The sequence below is a fragment of the Cryptotermes secundus genome, unplaced genomic scaffold, assembly GCF_002891405.2.
Source record: "Cryptotermes secundus unplaced genomic scaffold, Csec_1.0 scaffold667, whole genome shotgun sequence".
NCBI lineage: Eukaryota > Metazoa > Arthropoda > Insecta > Blattodea > Kalotermitidae > Cryptotermes > Cryptotermes secundus.
The window spans coordinates 620,588-626,587 of record NW_019721771.1 but is presented as its reverse complement, the minus strand read 5'-3'; the positions used below and the strand labels follow the sequence as shown (position 1 = coordinate 626,587).

At 44.5% G+C, this 6,000-nt stretch overlaps 1 protein-coding gene across 1 annotated transcript in view; it reads right to left on the bottom strand.

Moving 5' to 3' along the window:
* Positions 1-6,000, bottom strand: part of LOC111875763 (connectin) — a 641,807-nt gene that overhangs the window by 549,202 nt on the left and 86,605 nt on the right. The gene's annotated exons all lie outside the window — the stretch shown is intronic.

Here is a 6,000-nt window from a genome sequence, read left to right as displayed (position 1 = left end):
CTAGAAATATGGCATAGGAATGGGAAATAGGAATTAAGATTAAATTTGTAAATATATGTAAATACTGACAATGGACTTACTAACACAGACTATGACTGACAAATGACAGACCCGACCTCTCGTCAGAGAGGGCGCCCCAAATGAACAGGACAGTAACTTTCATATAAAGAAGAAAAAAACTGGTTATGAGCCCCAGTCGGTGCTCGACACCAAGACAGACAGACTGACTGACCGTCAGTCGCAATGTGACTTTGACTTTGACTTTGCCTAATAAAATCATTTTCTCCATTTCTATTTCCATTCTGACCTGAACAAAACAGCGTGATATTCTAACTTCCCGTCCGCTATTTATCGCGCCCGTGTGACAACCACCATAAACAAATGCATATCTCAGCGCGGACGGGTCACGTTGCGTCATGGGGTATCGCGGAGCTACATTCTTCGCGTCCGTGTCGCGGACAACGCCATTCTTCGCGTCCGTGCCGTGTGACTTCTCTCATATATTTGTATGCCTCCATGACGTGCGCCAATATTCACGTACGCGAGACAGCGCTCGTGTGACATTAGCCTAAATCTTCATGTTCTTCTACTCGTCCTCTCGTGTTGGTCTTCACGTCGCTGGCTGCGGGACCGCTACGGGCGACGGCGGCTACAGCTGGCTTTACCCGGCTTCACTTATCATACTTACACACCTCCGATCTTTATGGTAATGGGTTTTGTTTGAGCGCCAGTAAACAGCTACCATCAGTTTACAGATTTATGAAAGGTGTGAAGGATTGATAAAGGGGTAGTGGTCGCTGCTAGCTAGTTCCGCCGGTAGAGTTGAGATTCTGTCCTCAGGCCGTTTGGCAGGGTCTCGCTCAGGAAGGGAAGTGGGAACTCCTGTTATAACACACACACACTTTGTTCCACAAGACACTTTATTAAACTCTTGTCCATAGTGGACGCCACTAACGCAGTAGATTCAATTTGCGTACGAATGATTAGCGATTTTTGCAGAATGCCTTTTCCTCGAAACTCTCGGAATCTTCTCGGTCCACAAGTCAACTCCCTAAATTACGAGGATTGGTCATTTTCAAAAAATGGGCGTACACTAGTTAAGTATTCCCCCAATCCGTTTAGGTATTACAGGGAATTTAGGCGCTAAAATTTAACGTAAATCCTGTCAGTAGCTCGACAAATGTTACGCTTGGCTTGGGATTGGGATACCACCCATCTTTTGAGTTATGGGTTCAAAACTGTCACATATTGTGTTCTCAAAGGATTCAGACCAGTAAAATTTTGTGTGACTTCGCATCTGCGTTGACCAGTCGTTTTTCTTTTGTCTTTTTCATTCGAGAATTTGGACTAAAACTCCTTCTTGGGGGGAAGAAATAGCCTATGTACCTCTCGTCCATTTGCTGTAGGTTACAAGTAAACCTAACCGAACATGTTAATTTACCTTGATCAAAACATGCTACTAAATTAAATCGAGCTGGGGTCGGCAGATCGGTTATACCACTGACAAAAATAATAAGAGGCTTAAACTTGGCAGTGGTAACCTTATGACCGTTCAAGTAACTAGGCTGCCGTTGTAACATAAGATACGTAAGATATGGTCTGCTTTGCAAAGCCTGTACTGACAGAGGATTTATTTGTATACAGTGCAAAAGCAGGAATTTTCAATAACAAGCTATATGTGCGATACGTACATTTAACGAATGTCCAGGTATATTCATAAGAGACAAATCTATCCTCTCTTCAAAGAGAACGTTACAAAACGATTTTAACCGCAAGGGTTCAGTTGAAAAAAAAAAAGTCTGGTCGTGAGCCCCAAGAGGCTTGGAGCCAACAAAACTCTCTTGACTCTGGCCCAGTGACAACTGCTCCTGTATGAAATGCACAAATAGAACATAAATGCCTCATCTCCAGAAACAAACCTTCATGGTACCAGAATCATTACCTGTATGGTAATACTGGAAGAGACAACATTTCTTCTGCAGGAACACATTTATTTAGTTTATTTAGTTTATTTAGTGACTCTATCTGCAGTCCAGCTATACAGCTTGGAATGGTAGGGTGGTTAGCGAACAGTGAATTCGAAAGCATGTAGAAGGAACTGGTCATGATCTTATTTGAGGTACTACACCAGAATTTTCTTAGTGGGGATCAGAAATACCACAAGAGTTTCAGTTAATATAGTCGGTGTCCTGACAGATATTCAAAGCGACCATCTTCAGGGTGTAAGTCGGAAGTGTTGCTTCTTGCTCTCCTGGTATCACTAGCTAAAATTTTAAATAACTATAACCAAATTATGCAAATCAAAAGATATAACTGCGTAATACAACGAAATATTAAAGAGAAATTGCAATCTCTCTACAAACTCTACCTCACTACTTATACGTCACTGTAAAAGCTGTAGCTGCCTTACATTTTGGCAAGATTACAAAGAGAATTTCATAATATACTTGGATATTCTTTATGATGTTTGCAGTAAGAAGCAGGAAACATAGAAACATACAGCAGAAAAGTCTTGAGAATAGCATGTCGATATAAGTGAAGGACTTACACACTGAAGATCGAGGGGCTTTGTCGAGCATAGCTCAGACGGTTAGTCGCCGACTTCCAACCCCGGAGGCCCGGGTTCTATCCTAGCTCAGGTCATGTGGGATTTGTGGTAGACAAAATGGCCTATGGCGTGTTCTCTCCGAGTACTTCGGTTTTCCCTGCCAATTTTCATTCCACAGACTCCTTCACATTCTTCATCCATCATCAGGCCAATCTTTGGCCTCACTCCGCACCACGAAATAAAGAAGACTGAGGGGGTTGGTTATGAATTAATTGGTAGAGCGCTCCGATATGCGTGCTGCATGAACTGCAGGAGCACGAGTGACTAATATCGCCTGAAGCAGATATTGAAATGGGAAGCGTAGGCTGAAATCCCGAACACAACGAAATCCCCAGTTTGACGGTCGTGTGTACATTTCCCAATTTCTCTGCCCCGGGGGCTTCAGCATGCATTGGTGCGTGTTCGTGTGCGCTGGCTGTCGAAACAGGAGTGCGCTTGGGTTGAGTAGCATCACAGATTGCGTCAGGTGAGTTGGGGCTACTGGTCCCGCCAAGCGTGTTGTGTTGTGATGTTCAGAGCCATTGTTTCCCACTGTTCTGTTCGATCTGGGACAGACCGGCGAGATTTGGTTGCGAGAACAGAGGCTGTGTGACTCATCCAGTCATTCACTAGGGAGGTGGGGGTACGTCTGCTCAGTGCGGGCGAAGATCTGCTGGTTGCACTGTCGACGGGTTCGCTGACGTCAGACTGTGAGCTATTGTTCATGAGTTGTCTCACTCACTAACCTCCCAACCCAACTTTCTCTTCTATTTCTCTCTAAAAATGTGGCATTCAGAACCCAGGGAAATGCAGACGATCCTCAATAATACATTAATGTTATTGTCATGTGTATGAGTGACTATAAACGGGGTTTGGATTGTTGATCGGATTTACTGACCACTCACAGATCGTAACTAAAAGTAGTTATAACTATATCGCTAATCTCCACACTTCACAAATCACTACAGCACATGCTAAGCCTTCACAGTCTGCTTTCACTAGTCGTTTCCCGGTAACGGTTCTTAACAATAGAGTTCTTTACACATAAACGAATTTTGTAAATAAGACTGTTGCTAGTATAAAATTCAGAGCACGCTGTAACATAGTTAATACGCTACAAGCGGGAAGGTCATGGGTTTGATTCCCGATGAGGTCACTGGATTTCTGAATTGACCTGATATTACCAGCCTGGGGTCGACACAGCCTCTAGCAAGAATGTGTACCNCGGGGGGGGGGGCGGGTAAAGATGCGGCCAGAGCTTAAGACTAACAACCTCGCCGCCATCTGTGAGTCGACTGTTTAGAGAAAATGTGGGAGCCTCGACGTCTCAACCTTATGGGCCTTCGCGGCCTGTTACAGGGATAGTTTTTTTCTTTTTACTGCTACACAATCCACAGTAAAGCGCAAGCGAAAACGCTCAGAGAACGTTATTCCAGGTTCTTGCAGATTTCTGTCTCAAGAATTGTTGCGGTACTTGGCGTCCAAGGAACAGAAAGGTACTGTTTGGAATTACGCAGCACACACCCGCAACGCACATGCAAAAGTCTGAAACTGAAGTCCGTATGATCAGCTTCGAGCAGAAACCAAATGCTCACTGCATAGCTACTCAGCTCACATCGGGAGATGCATCCGCGCAGGCTCTACGACTAACACTGCTGACTTCTTACCTTCATCATTACATGGGTTTCGGGAGCAGTTGATCCACAGGCTGCTTCAGGTGTAACATCCCGAAAGGCGTACATGACGGACAGCGGACAAATATTACGATATATGTAACACACAGGAATTTCACTTAGTTACTGAATAAGAAACCTATAATTATATTCAGACTCTTCATGCAGGTGGGCCGAGCCGGCCTAGTTCCTTGATGGGCAACCACTTAGTGATTAATGAGACCTTTTTGGAACCTGTTATTTTCTCTTCCATTTCATAAGCAATTTATTCTTATGACTAATAACAGAGCACTTATTACGGAAACTTAATCTCCCTTCTGTGAACGGAGAAGTTCATGGAGGTAGGCCTAGGCCCATTGGGGCTGTAGTGCCAAGGGAAAAAACATCTCCCTTCCACGTATATTCTTCTGTTGTCGGGCTGCTTGCTAAGAGTTAGTATACAGGTTGTCCTCACAGGAAAGGTCAACATTAGGGCCGCGCCGTAGCTCAAGCGGTTAGTCGCTGGCTTCTCACCGCGACGGCCCGGGTTCGATCCTGGGTCTGGTCAAATGGGATTTGTGGTGGACAAAGTGGCGCTGGGGCAGGTTTCCTCCGAGTACTTCGGTTTCCCCTGCCAATCTTCATTCCACCAATTGTTCCACAATCACCCTCACCTATCATCTGGGGCTGGGGACAATAGGCCAGAAGTGGCCGCAGTACAAGGAACTTAGTCCCACCCCACTAGCAATAAAAAAAAGGTCAATATTCCGGGAGGTCATAGTACTGGCAATTCTAAGAAAAATTGTATATGTGTACATGTGTCCTATTCCGAACGGTTTCCGAGATAGCGCTATTTCACTGTACAATTCCAAACTTGATAAGAAAGAGACATTACATACTGCTCGTAATACCGGTATTTATTGTTCAAGTGACAAATTGGTACAGTTTACCTAGTATAGTACTATGACCGTACAATTGGGCCGTTTCTAGGAGACGAATACATAAACAAGTTCCAACCAACGAGCATCCAACAATAGAAGGGCGTCCGGTGCTAGGTAACAGACCGGTAAACACATATCACAGCAACGAATACGCAAAAACAGGGCGTCCTAGGCAATGTATCGGTGGATACGTCTGATAATAATACATGATATCCCTTGCTGAGCCGAGGTGTATTCTCTGTGGGTGGTCCGTGCCGAGCCTATATAGGGAACAGTGAGGACTGTTCGTGGAGATTCGACAGGAAGACGTCGATATTGAAGAAGACCAGAGCGGAGATCAGATCAGTGATCAGCAAGAGGAGAACCGACAGAAGCCTTCGCGTGGCGTAGTTACAAGGAACATTAGAGTGTGATCATTGTTCGCAGTTACGAAGTGTTATATTTATCGTGTGTGATAACTGTCTGTAGTTCCGCCTGGCGTACTTATCCAATAAAACAGCTCGGTTAAATCCGTAATCCTGTAATTATTTGTCACGGATACCCTGGACACAAACATCAGTGCAGTTTGCAACTTGTGTGACGACGACATGACATGTTGCCTGTCTGTACAGCGTACAGTGTAGGCCTACATGGTACTGTACAGTGAAATAGCTACTCTAAAGTATCATGTTTCAAGAAAATGATGAAAGTTGACAAATTGACTATCATTGCTGTACTCAGCTATTGGCAATATTAGTACTGTCTGCAATTGAACGGACGTCCCACTGGGCACTGCGTTACCATAATGTCACGCAGCACCATTATGATTCCGTTATAAAAA